Consider the following 21,510-nt stretch of genomic DNA (forward strand, 5'->3'; position numbering starts at 1 on the left):
TGAATACTGTCCACTGGTGAAGGACAGTGCTGTTGTTGCAGGGGTCTGGTAACCTTTCTGTTGGTTCAGAAGCCCTGAAGAAGGATTTTCTTGTTGTATGTTTACAGAAATCCTAGGAGAGGGTTTTTTTTAATGTTTTCAGGGGTTCTAGGACTGTTCTACAGACAGAGGATGAATTAATGAAGAGACTGGCAATTTATCTTGTGGCCTTGCTAAGCCTTGTCTCCCCAGGAACTAAGATTGCTGAGAACTTTCCTCATGTCAAGATGAAGAAAAGACCTCCATTTGGGTATTAAGTGCTGTGCTTGGACTTGATGTAACTCTGGGGTAGATTCAATTGTGATCCAGGAGTGGGGAACTTTTGACCTTATGTTTGGAAACTAATCTCCATTTGAGAAGAGGGACTTTGTGGTGGACTAAATGAAGGTATAGCCTAGGGGTGGAGAAGTATTTAGAACAGGGACTTTGTAATTGATTGAATTATTGGAAGGTCCTGGGGTGGGGTAGTACTTGGAGATTATTTAATCATGCTTAGTAAATGCTGTATTTTGAATGATGTCATGTTTTGACCTTCTCTGTTCTTGGTTTGTCACTGAATAAAATGGAGAGCACCTATGCTGGTATTCTGAACCTTGGGAAGTTGCCATTCCTTGGTATTACAGTACACAGTTTTATTAGTAATAAATTCTCATGAGCCTATATAAGGGTTAACACAGATTGAATTTTGTTCTATAGATTTCATGTATTAAATTACTATAGTAGATATAGACAGGAAAAGTATATTGGAAACCATTAGGAATGTGTCTTTACTACCAGATAATTTAAAATGGATGAGAAGAGAGGAAACTTGAATAGGGACATGTAAAGACATTTGGAACTACTCTGCCCTTCATGCTTTAGCAAGATTAAAGGCAAAAACCACCCCCCCTTAAAAATGTTCTTCTTTAATATGCTTTGAGTACAAGTTCCTCATCCTGGACCCTTTATCAGAATGTGTTTCCATCACCAGCTGTCCACCAAAGGAAATTTTCAGAAAGAAACAAATTCAGAGAGGAGATGGGATATAGTGGGAAGGACACTGCCCTAGAAGTCAGGAAGCCTGGATTTGTCCCTTCTCTGCTGATCACTAACTGAGTGACTTTGGACAAATCACTCAACCCCTCAGAAGCTGTCTCCTCATCACAAAAAATTAGGAGGTTGGATTAGATGACCCCCTAACACACCCTCTTTGTTCTTAGATCCTACATCCTGTTTCCTGTAGTCATATTTGGAGGTGTTGACAATAAAACTTTCATAAAGTTATTGAGGGCAGTATTTGGTCTTCGCATTATTAGATAATCTGCAAAGACATGTTTAAAATCTGGGGAAAATAGAGTAGATTCTGCTAATGTGACCTTCCTTGGTCAGGCCCCTTTCAATTCTAGCAGAGTTCTTTGACTCCACTGAAGTCATTGGTGTAGAACCTACTGAGTTGTCCCAGATGGTCCCAGGGTTGACATGTTTTGTCCAGAAACAAGAGCTTGGTTTTAATTTCTGTGTACTTGATGTTTCAATATTGTGGGCTTTCAGCTTAGTAATCATAGCAAATGAAGGACTGGGAAGAAAGGGAAAGAGAGAAGGCTGGCAAGGCTCACATTAAATTCCTGGCTTACAATTGGAGCCTGTCACTTCATTTGCTCTTTTGATCTTGCCCAATTGGAGAAAGTTAGTTGGCTACAAAGGGTTTTAGGAGAGTTATTCAAGGATAAAGGAAAGAAACGGGGAATTCTTTCTCCCATCGTGCAAATTAGCCAATTAACCGTAAGATTATCTAATTCTCTTCCTTACTAGTCCCACACCTGCATGCTATCAATATTTTGAACCAAAATATAGATGTAGACATAAATTAGCCTGCAATCTACAAGCATTTCAAGTGTGTATATATGAAAGTACAGAGAATTCCTAATGCAACTCTTAAAGATCACAGGATCATATATTAAGAAATAGAAGGGACCTTAGAGGCCACTAAATCCAGTTCCTTCATTTTACAGAAAAGGAAACTGAGTCACAGAGAGATTAAGTGACTTGTCCAGGGTTACAGAAGTAAGCATTCTCGGCAATTTCCAGATTGCCAGTTTAACACTAATATTTACTTGGAGAGAAAAAACTCCCACTCTGAGAGTTGTGAGAGATAATCCACTTACCTGAGTATAAACTTTCAATTCCGATTTTCCTGGTTGTTTCAGGTCAGCACAATTGTTTTTGGAGGAGACATAATTTCTCTTGGTAGCTGTGGGTTTCTATTAAGGGCTCCATCATTTACCTTAGTAATGAACAAAGACAAGTCCATTTTCCAAGGCATGGTCTACATGTGTCCCATGAAACATTAGATTTTGAAGTATCAAGCTTTATTGTGGTAACAAGGCCATTCTTCTTTTCTTTTTCTTCTTTCATTTCCCATTTATTTAAACCTTGTGTCTGATTAGCAGAACCCTGCATTTGATTTCCTCGTGAAAGGCTGCAACATTTTTGTGGGCTATTGAAAGGACAGAGATACTCTGTACTCACAGCAGCTCATACTCTTCTAGTGCTTGAAGATTTGTTTTCTCCTTACACTAACTCTGTTACATAGTATCACACACACACATAATTATATTTACAAATGAGGAAACTGAGGTCCCAGACTTGACCAAGATCACTTTGCAAGGAAATGTTAGAAGCCAGATTTGAACCTAGGTCGCCTGATTCTCAGTCTGGGGTACTGTTTGGTATACATTGCTGTGTCTCATACAGTTTTCTCCTTTCTCCCATCCTCCTTGTGCACTATTCATGAATAAGGCCAAGCTAGGCACCTTCTTAATGAAGACAGTACTTGCCTTCACTGAGACATAACAGGGAGATTCTTATAAGGCCATTTAAAATATGTGTTTTGCCTAGATTTAATAGTTATACTATATTATGTTATTGCCTAGACCAATTTAAAAATGTGTGGGTTATCTTTTCTTTTTAACACCTGCTTATTTCTAAATATAAGCCTCACCTTTCTCCTTTAGAGGAGCCCTTCCTTATGACAATTAATAAAAGGGGGGGGGCACTCTTCATGAAAACTAACCAGCACATCAACCATGCTAAAGTACACCCATAGCCATCATCCCCTACCATAAGAGAGAGCGTGGTTCAATAAAAAAAAATAATGATAATGGATTTGGAATTAAAGGACCTGGGTTAAATCTAAACTCTGGTATTTACTCCCAGCATCACCTTGAGTAAATTGGGGGACCACTCTGGGCCTCAATTTCTTTATCTGTGAAAAAGAAGAGATTGGACTACAAAGGTTTTATAGTCTTTTCCAGCTCTAAATCTTTTAATTCCTATTCTCCTATGACCTCTGAAAAAAGGAAAAAAAAGCATTTGTTTTCATAAACTTCCAACTTCTTCTGGCCCAGGCTATATTTAATATTTCTCGTCTGCCCCCAAAAGCATCAAACACAGAGTAGGCACTCATTAAATACTTGGTGACTGATGTTAATAAGAAAGTGCTAGCTTTCCTCAGAGCACTTAGCATTGCCAATCAGTGGTGGTAATTGAGATAATTTCTGTAATTGGGCCAGACATGACTATTGGTCAGGAAGCAATGTGGTGCAAGTAAAAGTCTGGGTTTGTAGTCAGAGACCCTGAGTTCACATGCAGGCTCTGCTGTGTTCTACCTGTGTGGTCTTGGGCTAATCACTGAAGCTCATTCTCTTCATCTATAAAATGAAGGGTCTTGGCCAAATGATTTCTAAGGGCTTTTCCTGCTTTAGATCCTGTGATTTTGACCCTGTGTGACTGAGGGATGGTGGTCCAATCAACAGCTATGAAGAAACACATAGGAGACAGTTTAGGGGAGAACATGTTGAGTTTAGTTTTGAACAAGATATGTTTGAAGTTCCAACAAGATTGTTAGACATAAGTTTGAAGTTTAAAGATTAGGCCTAGAAGTCATCTGCATAGAAGTGATAATTAAATCCATGGAAGTAAATGAGATCACTAATGGAAGATATATAGAGAAAAGAGGGCCTAGGGAAATCTCTCAGGGTACATCAAAACTTGGGGATGGGGAGGTGAGGATAATGAAATTATGGAGAATAAAAGAATATCCAGACAGTCAGTAGGAGATTGAGAAGAGAGAAGTGTCATAGAAGTAAAGGGAACAGAATGTATCCAGGAGGAGGGGGCTGTCAGTATAATAATAACTCCTATGTATACAGCACTTTAAAGTTTTCTAAAACTTCTTACAACAGCTCTGAGCAGTAGGTAGACTGTGAGCTCCTAGAGGACAGGGACAATTTTTTTTGTCTTTGCATCCCCAGAACTTAGCAAAGGACCTGCCACAAATAATAAACATTTAATAAATGTGTGTTGCAACTGCTATTTCCATTGTTGTTAGATAGTGTTTTATTATCTCAGTTTTACAGATGGGGAAACAAAACTTCAGAGGGGTAAGTGACTTCCCCAAGGTCACAGAACTAATATGTCTCTGAGTCAAGATATGAACACTTTACTAAAGTCCAGTGTTCTTTCCACTGAATCACAGTGTTCCTTGGTGTTGAATGTTGAAGGTAAGGTTAAGAAAGATGAGAATTTTTTTTAAGGCCATTGGACTTGGCCACTTAAATGATCATTGGTGACCCTTGAGAAAGAGATTTTTTTTTTAAACCAGTGCTATATATATGTATATTTGTATCTAATGGTAGTCATCTGTAGAGCAGGTGTGGGGACAGAGTGGGGGGGGTAGAGAAGAAATTTATGTGATAAATTTATTATATATTTAAAAGGAATAGCAAGTTGTACATAATAGATTTGCAGTTTTATGTGCAACCGTCTTTTTACTATTCTGCTATATTATGGAAATACTTATTTTTTTTCATAAATTAAAAATAAAATAAAACAAATTTAAATATCTTCCATTGTTCTAAATATATATATATATATATTTTTTTTTTTTTAATTTTTTAAGAGCCACTTTGCTAGTGTAGCGTGGTAAAGGAGAAAAAGCAGAAAGAGGACTATCTCTGGAGTCAGAAAATCTGGGTTCAGATCTCACCTCTGATATTTGCTAACTGTTCAACCTTGACCAAGTCATTTAACTTCCTTGGGCCTCAGTTTCTTCATCTGTAAAATAAGTAGTGTCACTGCATGACCACTTAGGTTCTTTTCATTTTATATCTGTAGTCCTAGGATCTATTCTCATATCACCAACTGCCTTTAAAAACCTCAAACACAACTTCTCTGAAACTATACTCACTATCTCCACAAAAAGCCCTCTTTTTTCTCAGACTTACCCATGGCTGTTAAAGGTGCCACCATCTTCCCTGTTACCAACCTGGCCATCATGTTCAAGTCCTCCCTCATAACCACCCCATATAGCCAGTCTGTTTCTACCTTATCAACATCTCTTTTATGTTTTCTTCTCTCCAATCACATATCTCCCACTTTTGTGCAGCTCCCCATGGCCTCACACCTGGACTTTGCATTAACCTCTTCCTTCCTCAAGTCTCTGCTCTCTCCAAACCATCCTCCACTGAGCTGCCAAAGTGACTTTCCCAAATTACAAGTCTAATCATGTCACCCTCCCCACACACACACACACAATTTAATAAAATCCAATGGCTCCCTATCACCTCCAGGATCAAAAATAATATCCTTTGTTTGGTTTTTAAAGCCCTGTACAACCTCACCTTTTTCTACTGTCCCAGTCTTCTCTTAAAAAAAATTATTTATTTTATTCTAAACTTAAGAAATAAAACAAGCATTTTCATAACATAATAGAATAGAAAAAATGGTTGTACATGTACACTTCACTCCATTCTACCTACTTTATGGTCCAGTGACAATGACCTTCTTGCTGTTCCCCTCACACATCACACACTCTCTCAGCTTTTTCACTGTCCCTCATACATAAAATTCTCTCTCTTCTCACCTAGGCTTCTTGCTTCCTGACTTCCTTCAGGTCTCCGTTCAAATACCACCTGCTATGCAAATACCACCCTGTATGCAAAGTTGTTTGCCTGTTTTCTCTCCCATTAGAATATGAGCTCCATAAGGGGAGGGACTATTTTTATATCTTTCTTTGTATCCCAGGGTTTATCGCAGTTTCTAGTTCATAGTAAGTGCTTAATAAATGCTTAATGACTGACTGAATGATTTTAATGATTTGGTTAGTTAGCAGGTGGCAATGAAGTAGAAAAAGAAAGCATAAATTCCTCTTTCTAGAAGTTTATCAGTGAAAGAAAGAGATGATGCAGCAGAAAAAAAATCAGATGATAGCTTGAGGAGATGGTACAGGTCAAAGGAAGGGTTTTTTAAAATATAAAAGATGGTCCATGTCCCTAGACATCATGGAAGGAACAATTATGTAGGGAGATGGTGAAGAAGAGAGGTTGGAGGTAGAAAAGAAGGGTGATGAGGAAGATAAATGAGCCAGGTCCCCAAAGGAGACAGGAGGGGTTAGATTTCCAAAGACAACTGGAACCAAAGAGACAATCCACCTCTCTCTGAGACTGGAGAAAATGAGAGAGAGGAAAGGTGAAGATTCAGTGCAATTTTGAAGTTTAGAGGAGGAGAGATGAAGAACATGATGATAAATGACCTCAATCTTTCCCAGTAAAATAAGAAGGCAAGAGAGATGGAGTCAGATTTTGGAGAGGAAAGATTCTGAACAGCTGTTGTGGGGAGTGTAATAGTCCATCAGACATTAAATGCAGCAGTTGGGAACCCAACTGAGGTTTGATAACATGAATTTTAGTGTCATGGTTGCATTATTTCCATTATCTTGTGTTCAGTGACTTGAGTACAGAAATAGAAGGTGGGGTGGGTGAGCCGTGGTTAAGAATTAGCATGATATACTGGAGTGGCTAGGTGGTACAGTGAATAGAGCACTGGCCCTGGAGTCAGGAGGACCTGAGTTCAAATCCAGCCTCAGACACTTTCTAGCTGTGTGACCTTAGGCATGTCACTTAACCCCAACTGCCCTGCCCTCCCACTTCCAAAAAGCAAAAAAAAAAAAAAAAAAATTAGCATGATATGAGCAGTGGAAGGACAAAGGGGCAAGGGATCATAGAATATCCATGATGGCAAAGTAAACAGCAAATTGATGATTTGGGTCTATAGCCTTAAAGGGATATGAAGCATGGTCTAGATGTTCTGGGCTAGGACTGGCTAAATACAATGAACTATGTGAATTTGGGCTCACTTATGTACCAATTAATCAATTAATTCTGAGAACCTCAGAGCAGGAGTTTTAAACTTTAATATTGTAAGGCCCCCACCCCCACCCCAGGGCATGTTCTCCAGAAATCTTGTGGCCTAGAGGATGCAGCAGCAGGTTGGATGACAAGAAGGTCACCAGGTAGACAGCTGAATGGAATGTAAAACATGGTCTGGATGGTCTGGTCTGGGGATGGTTAGATATACAGTAGTGGGCTATGTGAGTCAGCCTCAAGTCCCAGTACAACAAACTCCTTTCATCTTTAATTATGGTGGAGTCACCACCCTCGAATTCTCACATCAAAGAACTCAGTGTGCTGCATAAAGAAGTAAAAATGTCACTAAAGAAAACAAAAATGTGAAGAGTAGCTGGACTAGATCAAGCATACACACAACAGATCTGTGTGGAAGTAGATGAACCTTTGAGGGCATTAAAGGGTTGAAAGACTGGAAGAAGACAAGCATTTTAGAGGGGTGTGGGGAGGGGAGGAATCACAGCCCTTATAACCAAAGAGGGACAAAAGGTCATTTGAAAGAATTTTAATTACTCTTACTCCATATGCCTACTCTTCCATCTCATTAAAATCTTCATGTGAATAATCTACACATTGATAATGTTAGGAAAGGGGAAATGATGGGCTTTGGAAAATGATTTTCTACATCAGACCAAATCAAAGTAACAAAAATGACTAAAAGGTAGAGAACATAAAAGATCCTATTATATTTGTTTGCTGAGTATGAACTTGCATTTGATTTGGCAGAGCAAATTACTACCTTAAAGTTTATTTTCCTATAAGCTATCTCAGGCATATGTCAAAGTCATACAAGATTTTTTTCTGAAAGATGTAAGAAGAGAGGTAACTTTGTTCAATAAAACTTTGCTTATTAAGATAAAGCAAAGCAGAAATCAGGGAGATATATGCTTGTTAAAGATATTTGCCACTGCCATGAAGGATGCCCAGTGTAGAGACCAAATGAAGGAGAGATTCCCTATACATGGTGAAGTCCTTCAGATGTTTGTTTGTAGATGACATTGTGGTAAATAAATCAATCTCTAGAAAATGGTTGTTTGTTTAGTCATTTTCAGTTATGTCCAACTCTTTGTGACCCCATTTAGGGTTTTCTTAGCAAAGACACTAGAGTGGTTTACCATTTCCTTCTCCAACTCATTTTACACATGAGAAAACCGAGGCAAATGCAGGTTAAGAGAGTTGCCCAGGGTCATATAGCTATTAATTGTCTGATGCCAGAAAATGGTACATCTTGCTAAATGATAATTTTTAAAAGTTCAGCTTGACTGAAATACAGGAAAATACAGGAAATACAGGAAAAAAGAAGTGAATCATAGCTGCCTACTTCTGGGCCATGATCTCAATTTATGGATCTCATTCATCTTTGTTTATGTGTCTTATGCAGCCATTGCAAATGAACAATGTTCTGGGACCAGAATTGAAGAGGAAAGAGTTAGCAGTCTAGATTACCTTTGGAAAGTATTTGGAAATACTTTTAATGACCCCAAGATTCCCCCTGAAGCATAGGCCCATCTTTCTAACATCCCTATTATTTTGTGAGAAATCACACAGGTCATGATGCTCTCAGAACTAAGAAGGCCTGGTTTCAAGTCCTACCTCTGACATCCTGACTGTGTGACCCTGAACAAGTCACTTGGCCTCTCAGTATTTTAGGCAACTCTCTAAGACTATAAGTTGCAGAAAAGGGTCCCACTTGCATTAATAGAAGGAATTTCCTTAATTGGGAGTTCCCTATACCAATGAAATCACAAGCCTGATCTCTGTCCTTAATATTCTAGTGACAATGTATGGTGGCAAGTTACAGAAAACTACAATTATTAAAAAAAAAAAACCAACAGCAAAACTGTGACTCAGCTCTAGGATAACAGAAAGGCTCACAGTAGGAAGAGGATGCAACATCTTAGCCATGCAGAATTGCAACAAAGGGGCATGAAGGATATCATCAGAGAAATGGGTGATTGAAAAAAAAATGGCTGCTCCATCATGTTGTGATAGCCTGGGGACTCCCACTTGTGTCTATGCAATGTCCAAAACTGGTGGATAACCACTAGTACATTTTATTGTTCAGTCATGTCTGACTCTTTATGACCCCATTTGGGGTTTTCTTTGCAGAGATAATAGATCCAGCTCATTTTACAGATGAGGAAACTGAGGCAAACAGGGTTAAGTGACTTGCCCAGGATCCTGAAGCTAGTAAGTGTCTGAGACCAGATTTGAACTCAGGAAGATAAGTCCCCCTGATTTTAGGCCTGGCGCTCTATCCACTGTGCTACCCAGCTACCCCACCATTGGGTACTGAATTTATGGTAGCATCAAGATAAGAGTCTCAGGATAAGGAATTCAGGGGTGGCAATCTGTATTTCTAGAGGGAGTACTTACATCTGTGAGGTCACAGAGCTATTAAAATTATTAAAGTAAACAATGGTCCTAAACCACAGAGATGAGAGGAGCAGTTGGTAAGAATTCACTCAATCTGCCCATAAGTCTATTTGTGAGGTCGAAGTTACTTTTGCCTGGGAGATGGTGCCCCTGGATAGAGGCATCTTACTTAGTGACACAGAAGGAGAGATCCAAGTCAGAGTGGTCTCTGTGGGATAAAGGTACTCTCTTAAGGTAACTAGGTTAGAATGTGACATGTCAGTCACATACTAGACATATGATACTGGACAAGTCACTAAACCTCTCAACATCAATTTCCTCATCTGTAAAATGGGAATAATAGTAGTGCCCACCTTCCAGAATTGTTGTGAGGATCAAATGAGATCCCAAGTTAATACACTAAGATTTTGGGGACAACCTTTATTCTCTTAAATTATTACACTTTATTATACCTATAGTTATATGCCTATTAAGCTGTATACCTAAAACTATTAAAACTTAAGACTGCATTAAGACTTTTGGGATACCTTGTATATGTAAAGCAAACCCTAAAGGGTAATGAAAAGGCTAGCTCTCATTATAATTATTAATTATAATCATTAATAAAAGATATCTCCCATGGTTTGAGATGGGGGGGGGAGGGAAAACAGCAACACAGTGGAGGAAATAACCAGTAAGGTCCTTTAGTTAAAGAGTCCTCTATCAATGATGTTTTCTGGATCAAACCTTCAAAATAAAGTACTGTGATTTATCCATAGTAAACTGGATCTTTTGTTGCCTTTGATTTGTGAGAGACATTTTACAGGGAGAAAAAAATCTGTAGAGTGATGGTGGTGAAAGAAACCTCAAAGATTACTCCAAGGTTTAAAGTCTGAATAACTGGGAGAATAGTAGTGTCATTTCTTGGGAAGGGGTACTGGACAGAGGGGGAAAATGGTGAGTTCCATCTCATTTGTGCTGAGTTTGAGATGATAGTCAACTATCAAAGGGCCAGTTTCTGGTAGACAGTTGAAGAAATGAGCTTGGAGTTCAGCAGTGAATTCCAGAATGAAAATATAGGGGTAGTAGTTGAAATTGTAAAGGTGGTTGAACTGTTAGAGGAAAAGTATAGAAAAAAAGAGGGAAGCAGAAAACTCAAGATAGATCCTTAATGAATGTTATTCCATTAAGAAGCATTTATTAAGCACTTCCTGTCTGCTAAGCACTGTGCTAAAATGCTGGGGATACAACAGAAAGCAGAAATCCAGTCCCTGCCCTCAAGAAGGTTACATTGTTGTAGAGAAGACAACATGCAAACAGCTATGCACATAAGGAAAGCCATAAAAAGATAAATCACTTCCTTTGAGAAGCTGGTTTGGAACTGAGGTCAGTGAGTAAATTCAGAGCACACTGAAAAGCTAGGTTTCAATTTTTTTTTTTGGTCACTAAACCTAGTGCAATTGTTACCTAAACTTCTGGACTGAATCTAGAATTGACTAGCCCTATTTGTGTTCTCAAAACTAGAGATGATCCAGAACCTGCCCATAGCCATTCTGCTTACTCTCTATACATATCCACAGAACCAGCCTGTCTTTGAACCATTGCCATGATTTGGGCAGCATCCTCCCCGGATTCCTCCAGGCTCTATTGGCTCCAGTGCCATGACATTACCTTGATGGATTTCTCCCTACCTAATAGGCATTCAGCAAATATCAGAAAGATGTCTCAGGGTGGAAGGAAAAATCAGAACTTAGCAGCAGTACAGTCAGAGCAGATGTAATGAAGTGTAAAATATGCTATTCCCATCTAGTATGCCATGCTGCTTTAATTTACAGAATATATAATTATATAGCATTAAAATTCTAGTACATTGGTCTTGTGGCAAAAACTGAAATGAGAACAGACAAATGTGTTCAATCTGCTTATGTGACAATTACTATAATGACGATGGGGATTGGTGTAAACTCCTAACTGTTCTCATTATTCTAAGATTGTAGTCTTAGAGTCCTGTCATTCCATGCTCCACCATCCCGAAACTCTGTTTCGGTCATAGTCAGATTTACCTTATTCCAGGAGCTTGAAGATGTACGGAGTCATTGAAGGACCTTTGATCTCTTCGCTGAATCTAATTCTTGAGTGGAAGTTTTTATAGACTGTGATTGACCATCCTGTGAATATGATTTCAAAGCGATGATATGGAATTTATTATTATCTTAAGGGAAATTCTGATCCACTTACTCCCATGTTGTATGCTTAGTAGGAAATGAAACCAAAATCTAGTCACCCACTGGAGCAAACTTTTTGAATGTCTTTGGAAGGAGTCAGTCAGTCCATCACTCTTTTTCATTTACTTTATGGTCCTGTTATCATACAACAGGAAATAACAGGTATCTTTAAACTGAATTTAGCCTTCCTTTAAAAAAAAAAGAAAAAATGGCTCAAAATTTCTTTCATTCTTCATTTAACAAATAATTAATAAATACCTGGGATCCAGTCATCTTGATATATATCTTGCCACTGGACCCAGATGGTTCTGGAAGGAGAGAGTGAGGCTAGTGATTTTACATAGCCCTCCCTCACTTAAATCCAGTTCCCTCGCAAGTCATAGCATCACCTTCCTGATGTCATTGGTCCCCTTTGAGAACAAAGGACAAACAACGACAACAAAGAATACCCAGTATGTGCCTGGATACTGTGAAAGCTACAAAGATACTTTAAGACAAATGTATTGCCTTATAATCTCTGCATTCAAAGTCTAGCTTAGGGGTTCCTAACCTCTTTTGTATACTGTATCCCTTTTCAGAAGAATGCTTTTAAATGCCTAAAACAAAATATATAGGATTATAAGGAAACCAATTATGCTGATATATAGTTATCAGAATACATATGTGTCTGTGTATAGTTCATATACATATTATATATGTATGTGTGTATATATATGTATATGTGGACACACACACATATATATAGTTCATGGATCCCAGGTTCAGAACCCCTTGTCTACTAGGAAAATAAAGGTGAGTTAGCAGAGTGATAAATTTCATAAGTTGTAGCGCCAACGCGATATTCACAGCACCAATGGTGACTATGAATTTGCCAGCATAGTTCTGAATCACAAAATATAATAGACTCTCCATATAGAAGATAGAAGAAAAACATTTATTCAGACGCCAGAAAGTCAAATTCCAACACCAGAAAACCAAATCCATCATAGCAACAAAGAAGTTAATACATCTTATCACCATAGGGAGCAACACCATACCTAGCTCTCTCCTTGCCTGCATCCTCTCCTCCCTCCTTTCTAACTGCTCTGACTCAGACTCAGCTTCCTCTGGGCTCTGCTCTACCCATTCAGCAAGATTCTCCCACCACAGGCTCCATGTGATAACATTCTTTTTTTTTTTTTTTTTGGCTTTTTTTGGAGGGACAATTGGGGTTAAGTGACTTGCCCAATGTCACATGGCTAGTTAAGTGTTAAGTGTCTGAGGCCAGATTTTAACTCAGATCCTCCTGACTCCAGGGCTAATGCTCTATTCACTGTGCCACCTCGCTGCCCCCATGTATTTACATTTGACCTATTAAGGGGCAGGGATCTTCAAATTCTCATTGCTATTACATAAGTTCAAATTCTTTTTCAGTACCTTCATCCTTCAAAGCACAGGCATCTGCATGAAATTTTTCCTGCTCCCCCTAGTAGCAAGTGCCTTCCACCAAAAAAAAATTTATTTTGTGTTTATTTTGTTTATAATAATATATGTACATCTTCTCTCCATGACACCTTCTCCATGAATGCAACCTCCTTAAGGGAAGGAATGCATTAACTTCTGTATTTGTATCCAAATCCCTGAATATAGTGCTTGGAACAATAGAGTTGCTTAATAAATGTTTGTAGATAGATAGATTGATTGAATGAATGATATGTGATCTCATTTAGACAAAATTAGGTGGCACAGTGTATAAAGTACTGGGTCTGGAGTCAGGAAGTTGTTGTTCAGTCATTTTTTCAGTCATTTCTGACCTTTTGTGACCCTATTTGGGGTTTTCTAGGCAAAGATAGTAGAGTAGTTTGCCATTTCCTTCTCCAGCTCATTTTATAGATGAGGAAATTGAGGCAAACAGGGTAAAGTGACTTGCCTACAGTCACATAGCTTGTAAATGTCTGAGGCTGGATTTAAACTCAGGAAGATTAATCTTCCTGACTTCAGGCCCAGAATTCTTTCTACTGTGTCACCTACCTGTCCAGAGTCAGAAAGACTAAGTTCAAATCCAGCCTGAGAGACATACTAACTGGGCAAGACATTTAACCTCTTGTCTATAACTATAAAATGGAAATAATAATAGCACCTACTTACCAGGGGCATTGTGGAGATCAAACAAGCACTTAGTACACGGCCTGGCACATAGAAGATGTTTAAAGGCTTGTTCTTTACTTCATTCATTCTATGCATTTGTAGTGTAAAGCACAGTTTGAATAATTCACATGACATGCAGTTTTTGGACCTCTTCCTTCCATAAACCCTCTGGAAAGGACATACCTAGTATGCCAGAGTCCTTCCTCTAGGTCTTCTGCTTTTTCGTAGCTACCATTGTCACATCCACATTGCATGTCTGTTATTCCTCACTCCTAGTATATAACTGACCTCCATCTACTTCCCTTTCCAGTCATATAAGTGCATGAGGATATCTTTGATGCCACTTTGTGACCAAATATCAATAATAAATGCTTATTTAAAATAAATAATAATGATAAATGCTCATTGAATTAAATTGAATCACACTGAATTTAATTAATGATCCCATTTACTTAAACTCACCACAAATCTTTTCATTTCCCTTTGTGCCACCTTTGGTTTTAATTCTTTGGAGATTATGGAGTTCTATGATCTGCTAAATAAACTAAATATCATCAGTGACAGAATACTGGTGTTAAAAAGACGAGCTTTTGTCAAGGGAGCATCTTGGTATCATTAAAAGTGCTACGCAATTTCCCAAATGCAATTCAGCCTGCTTAACCTCCTCCTAGTCAAATGTAATATTTGTCCATGTTTAATTGGCCAAATAATACATAGCACTGATGGTCATTGCTGATATCCTCCTCGTGTGCCCACTCTTTTCTTCCTCTAGTGTCTGTATGCCTCTTCTGTGTTTCAGCACATCCACTACAACCTCTTAAGGTTTCCCCTAGAGATGTACATGTTCCCAGGTGACGATTGTCACTGTATATCGTTACAGTCCATGAGCTCTGCAAAATGTCATCCTCAGTACATTAATTGTCTGAATCACTAAGCTATGATTGTAGTTCGTACTGATTGGATTCTTTATTGTCTAGCCCATTGTTCACTAAATACCTGAGTGTCTGTATTGCTGGGGAATTTATTTCAAATTCTCATATACCTAGATCCAAATTATCTGCTAAATTGTCGTGATGGTGGTGGTTGTTGTTATGGTGATGGCAATGATGAAGATGATGATGAATTAAGTGGATATCTATGTATGCATTACTTCTTTTTAGAAAATAGTTTACAAAGGAATCACAAGTTTTGGAAGAGAAGTATACTTTCTTCATCTATAAAATTAGGAGTTCACAGTAGATGATTTTTAATGGCATTTCAAGTTCTGGGGTTATATCCATAATGCCAGGCATATTTAGAGGTTGGGAATGAAGGAAAAACACATTTATGTAGTGTCTACTATGTGCCAGGCCCTGTGTTAAGCACTATTTTTTTTACAAATACGATTTGATTTGATTTTTACAACTCTCTATAGTATGGTGCTATTATTATTCCCATTTTACAGTTAAGGAAATTGAGGCCAAGATTAAGTGACTTATCCAGGGTTACACAGTTAGTGACTTAGGATTTAGAGCAGATTTGAACTCAGATCTTCCTGACTCCAGGTCCAGTGCTCTATCCTCTGTATGTCTTAGCAGATGAGAAAGAAAAAATCTAGGCTAATAAGAGAAACATGAGAAATTCAAGATCAAGAAAAAAAAAGAACTTGGTAGAAATAGAGGCACGTTATGTAGAAGATATGGGTTTAGACAAGAAAAACTATTAGAAATTTTATATGAACTCTTTAAGTAAGAGCTAGCAGGGAGTACTTGGGTTTTGCAAGTCCACCTGCCTTTGGTGTGGACTTACGCTATTACCTCAAACCCAAGTTACGAGACTACGTAGCTTGTTAATAAAACAAGGGCCATTCAATCATTTCATTTCTGAAGTTGTAAGTAGAGTAGAAGTGTTATTTGATGATTTAGGATCCTTTATGGAGGAAATGGGACTTGAGGATCTGAGAACTGGGAGAACTTCATTTTTAGATGGTGATGAAACAGGAGAATCTGGTGACCAAATATTGGGGACAAAGAACAGTGAAGCGTCTAAGGGGGGAAAAATTAAGCCCTCTCTGTTTTTCAAAATGGTAGCATCACCCACCATGTTGGAAAGCATGGGTTTAGAAGAGAGGGGTTTAAAAATTCATTTTTAGATGTAAAACTCCCAGTTCAAAATATCTCGATATTTAAGTTATAAATAACCAAATGGAAGATTTCAAAAATGGGACAGGTAGAGTTGAATGATACCTGTATACAGACAGCAAATGAATTATTGTAAATAGGTGTTGATTAATCAGCCAATCAGTAAGCATTTATTGAGCCTACTGCATGTCAGACAGATATCATTTGGAGATTAGGTGATATCAGTAAGAAAATAAAAGTAAGAATCCAGAAGGACCTCCAAAGAACTGTTCCCTAGGGGAGAAGCAAACTGCTAAAGAGACAAGTGCCTTGGAAACTGTGGTTGGAGGAAGTGAATGGAAAGAGAAGATGCTTATACATTTTAGCTGCAAAGTTCAAGGAGAACAGGGATTCATAAAGGGGTTTTGCTTTTGCAGAAAAAAAAAATCACTAGAGGCCTCAATGAAAGCAGTTTTTATGAAGTGAGGGGTATAGAATCCAAACAAGAGTGGGATGAGGTGAGCACGCTTCTCTGTTCTTCTACCCCATTTGCTGGCTCAACAGAAGCAGTAAACAAACCCTATTCCCAGAACTATGCTGACAACATTGATGATGGCGGGTACACAAATTAGGAGGTAAACAAAAAACCATGTTAATTTCAAGCTCCATTAGAAACACAGGCAGAAGAAAAAAATCAGAGTCTGCCAAATAGAAAAGGTCAAAATCGGTGGGGAAAGCAACTTTTCTTTTTGAGCTCCTAAGAGACTATTACTAACAATGAAGGGTTTTTGTTTTTTCTTTCCTTCCTTTTTTCTTTCTTTCTTCCCTCCCCTCTTTCTATCTTTCTCTTCCTTCTCTCTTCATTTATTTTCTGTCTTTCTCTCCTTCCTTTCCTTCCTTGCTTTCTTTCTTTGTTCCTTTCTTGTTTTTTCTTCTTGCTTTCTTTCTTTCCTTCCTTCCTCCCTCCCTGCCTCCCTACTTTCTTTCTTTCTTTCTCTCTTTCTTTCTTTGAGCCATAGAGTTCTTATTGATGTTCCTGGAAAGTATGTGATGGGAGGAAAGGAGCTTACAATTTATTTTCATCACATTTTCTTTTGCAGGAAAAAGGAAAAAATATACAGTAAATGACTGGTATATGGCTAGAGGGCTACATCTTAGAACTGTTTTTTATTTTGCTGCTTGCATAGAAGGTTTTTTTATGGACCTCCAATAATGTTTATAACCTTGACATGACGCACATGAAATATCTTTCCTTTGAAGACCATAACACACACATTCTCTTGGCATTATGCTGACATAGCATAGTCTTGTCTAAGAGACCTCAGGGCCTTTTAATCTCTGTGTAAAATGTGTCATCCACCCCAGATCAAGCCTGTGAAATGCACATATGTCCTTCTCTTATTTGCTTATATTGTACCAGATGACACTCAAGTGAAAACAGATAGCCCTTCATGAATTCCTTTTTGTCATAATGGTAGATAGTCTTAGTCTTTGATGGTGAGTGTTCATCTATAAATCTAAGACCACATGTATTAACTTAGTTTCCTTCTGCCTATGTTCTGTTAGCTTCATTATTCTGCATTTCTGTATCCTTTGGGATACTTACCATAGTAGACTCATTCAGTGCATAAAACATCAACAAGTAGCAATGCAGAAGCAATATGTAATAATGGGCTAGCCTTGGATTCAGGAAGATTTGGTCTTCCCTTTCAAACATAGGTACCATTTGACCATGGATGAGGGTCTTAGACAACTCTCTAAGACTTTAAGTGACAAATGAGTTGTTATCTATCTTCACTTACAAAGGAAATTTCCATACCAGGGAATTTCCTCTACTGATGAAATCACAGGTCCAGACTGCATCCTACCACCACTACCATAGGAAATAAAACTATAATTTAAAAAAGAAAAAGAAAGATATTGTACTGCTAATCAGAAGACTTTGTTTATGGTCCTAGTTCAGCCATGAATTGGATGGTGAGCTGCTGGTGACCTTAGGGAAGTCACATTAACTCTCTGGTTTCAGTTAGGCAAATGGATATTTTCTAAGGTCTCTTCCAGCTCTCACTTCTATGTCTGTGAAAATGTAAATGAATTTCTAAAACCCTGAAATTTTAATTCCACAGTCCACATTGAGACTATTGAGGACCAGAGAAGTTAAAGATTTACTAAAACATGAAGGGTAGATTCCAAAGGTAGTAAATAATAGCACATATCATTTACTGCCTTGTATCATTTCCTAATGTTTCACATGTATATTCACTGGTTTCCTATCTATTCTCTCACCTTGTGATGACTAAGGCCTGTGCCTTAACATTTCTTTTCTATACACCTTAGTCCCTATGACTGTGTACATACATCAGAGCTTTACAATAACTACTTATTGAATGAATGTATAAAATGAGCCACTCAAGGTCCCTTGATTCAGAATCTTCTTTCTCTTTGAAATTGATCATAACTTTTATCTCTTTCTGTATATTGTGCAATTGATAGACTTCATTTTTTCTCTTCTAATCCTCCCTCACTCCCCACTGATCCTTCAGAGAGCTAATTCTATAAGATATTATGAATATTTTATATTTACAAAGATGTATCTGTATATTTATTTTTTCTTTAGTCATTGTCCTAACTGTTGTGCCCTCCCATTCTATAGGATAGTTTCCAAGTGAAAGACAGGGAGGGCAGACATATACTGTATATACATGTACTTCAGATAAACACACACACCCACAACATAAAAAATTGAGATAATTTCTGCCCTCATGGAGCTTACATTCTAATGGAGAAGACAACACTTTTAGGAAAATGGTGGCCATAGAAAGGTGGCAAGACAGCAAGATGCCCAGGTAGGTCCTGGTTTGGTTTTCTTGAAGGTGACTGTAGCTTGGTCTGGGGAAGATTTGAGTTGGTGGTTTAGGTAAAGTTGTACTCATTAATGAAAACATCTCAGCACCTGAATATAATGTTTTATTTTTTTGTTTACCATTCATGTTTACATTTGTAAATGCCCACTAACTCCTCTGATTCAGGCCAAGACTATCTTTTTTAAATGAAACAATTTTGAATTTGGATTCAAGAAGATCTTAGTTCATACTACCCCATACACTTAACAGCTATGTGACCCTGAGAAAGTCACTTAAATTATTGAAACCTCAATTTCTTTCTCTGTAAAATAAGTGAGTTAGCTTCAGTGGCTTCTGAGGCCCCTTTTTGCCCTACATTTATGATTCTGTGATTGTTGTGTTGATGATTCCAAAATCTGTCTCTCTACTTCCACTCCATTTACTAAGCTACCCCCAGATCCAACTGCCTACCTGAACACTGGTACCTCTGATTGAACATGTCCCAAACTAAGCTTCTTAGCTTTCTACCTAAGGCTGTTTCTCCTTCCATTTTCACTTTTTTTTTTTTTTTTGCCATGACACCACCATTTCCCCAGTCTCCCACATTTGAATCCATTGTAATACATTCAGTTCTTTCCTCTTTTTACCTCTTAGGTATTCCCACTTCTGAGAATCTCTATAGACTATTTTTCATCTCCTCCAAGGAGCCAAAGACAAAATTATAACCAAGTTCAGTGCTGGATCTGTGGGATATTGGAAGTACTACCTTTTATTTTAAAAGAATAGATTGACGGAAAAGGTTCATCACCATTAACTGAAGGTCAGCACTTCATTCAAGTCACATGGCTATTACTGCCCCTTTTTCTAAGATGTGCTATTCTGACTAGAGTTGACAGGATAGCAGGGCAGTGCATAATTATACCCTTATAAATAATAATAATAACTAACATTTATCTGGCACTTACTATGTGCCAAGCACATGTTAAGCAGTTTACAATTATTGTCTCATTTAAACCTCGCAACAACCCTTGTAGATAGGTGCTATTATTATCTCCATTTCATAGACGAGAAAATTGAGACAAACATGGGTTAAGTGACCTACCTAGGGTCACATAGCTAGTAAACATTTGAGGTCAGATTTGAATTCAGGTCTTCCTAACCCCAAAGCATACACTCTATCCACTATTCCACTTAGCTGCCTTTTGTATCTATATTGTAGATTCCGGTATTAGTTTATGTTTTCTCCCCAGTAAAATATAAGCCACTTGAGACCAGTGACTGTTTCAATTTGTCTTTGTATTTGCTGGCCCCTAGCACAGTATCTGGCCCATAATTGGTGCTTAATAAGTCTTTGTTGATTGATGATTCCAAATACCCAGAAAAATAATTATATAATCAATAATGACAATATCACAGCTAAGCATTTATAACAGTAAGCACCCCAACATACCCAGGATGGCTGTCAACACAGGTTCTTAGATCTGCTTTTCTAAAGGAAAGCAACTCAAAATGGGTTAACAATCATGTTTTAATCAAACATATGTCTTTTACCTAGTTGAGGGGAAAAAGGTCAGCACCCTGAACTTCAGAGAGTACAAACAGGTTACAAGCAGAAGTTACAAGCAGACAGGCTTCCAACTGTCTGACCATTACATCCATACCCAGTCACAGTTACCAGAGAGGGAAGCACCAACATCTGGGTTTTCAAAGCTGAGGGGTTCAACGGCTGCCCAGAGTCTCGTATGGTCAAATCACAAAACTCTTCTCAAAGTGAGCTCCAAAACAAAATCTCACATCAGGGTATATATAGCCTTCTCCTGGCTCAGAGAATATCACAACCCTCTTGACCCACTGCCCAATCACAAATTATCAAGGTGTGGGCATTCCTGAAAAGCAAGCCTCCTGCCACAGGCTCCAGGTATTATTAATATCAGCTTATTAGGGGGAAGAGTATATTTTCAAATCAAGGAAGGTTCTCAGAGTCACTTAAGCCTATCAAAGGGCCTAGGGGCAGGGAAGATCTTAAATTCCCATTCCCATAACAGCATACTCCTAATGTCTTACATATCTTTTTGTTCAACTACTCTAATTATGAAACATACTTGTGTATTATTTTGTATGATAGTTTATGTTTGGACATGTCTTACTACTAACCCCCATGTAAGAGACATTCATCAAGGCTTCTTGTTCTCTTGGAGGTAACCTAGATTTCTTGAAGGCTTTTTCAGCAAAAAACAAGTTCTGAAGGACCTGAAAAGATGGACAGGCCCAGATTACAGACACAATGATGGACCAGGTGTCTGTTGATTAAGGGTCAGACTTTCTAAACTTGGATCATTTTTACCCAAGCAATTATCCATGATCCTCTCCTTAATTGTTGAGTACCTCTAACATAGTGATGTCATTTTTGGACCACTTTGAGAAAGAAGGGCAACAAACACCCAACCAACCAACAGTATACCTATTTTCCCAAACCCCTCCAGTATTTCTCATTTTCTTTCTTTGTCACATTAGTAAATCTGCTGGGTGAGAAGTGGTACCTCAGAGTTATTTTAATTTTCATTCCTGTAATTGTTAGTAATTTAGAGCATTTCTTCAT

General features: G+C 38.1%; 1 protein-coding gene and 1 long non-coding RNA gene across 5 annotated transcripts in view; one reads left to right on the plus strand and one right to left on the minus strand.

The window, feature by feature from the left end:
- Window positions 1-3,381, minus strand: part of LOC138155954 (uncharacterized) — a 24,006-nt gene extending 20,625 nt beyond the window's left edge. Inside the window, exon 1 of the long non-coding RNA XR_011167038.1 lies at window positions 2,184-3,381. This is a non-coding gene — a long non-coding RNA (uncharacterized lncRNA). The remainder of the gene's footprint in view (window positions 1-2,183) is intronic.
- The window catches only part of SAMD12 (sterile alpha motif domain containing 12), a 604,883-nt gene that overhangs the window by 446,154 nt on the left and 137,219 nt on the right, over window positions 1-21,510 (plus strand). The gene's annotated exons all lie outside the window — the stretch shown is intronic.

This window comes from Petaurus breviceps, unplaced genomic scaffold, assembly GCF_028583685.1.
Source record: "Petaurus breviceps papuanus isolate PSGF00001 unplaced genomic scaffold, PetGlider_PUasm1.0 98, whole genome shotgun sequence".
Taxonomy (NCBI): domain Eukaryota; kingdom Metazoa; phylum Chordata; class Mammalia; order Diprotodontia; family Petauridae; genus Petaurus; species Petaurus breviceps.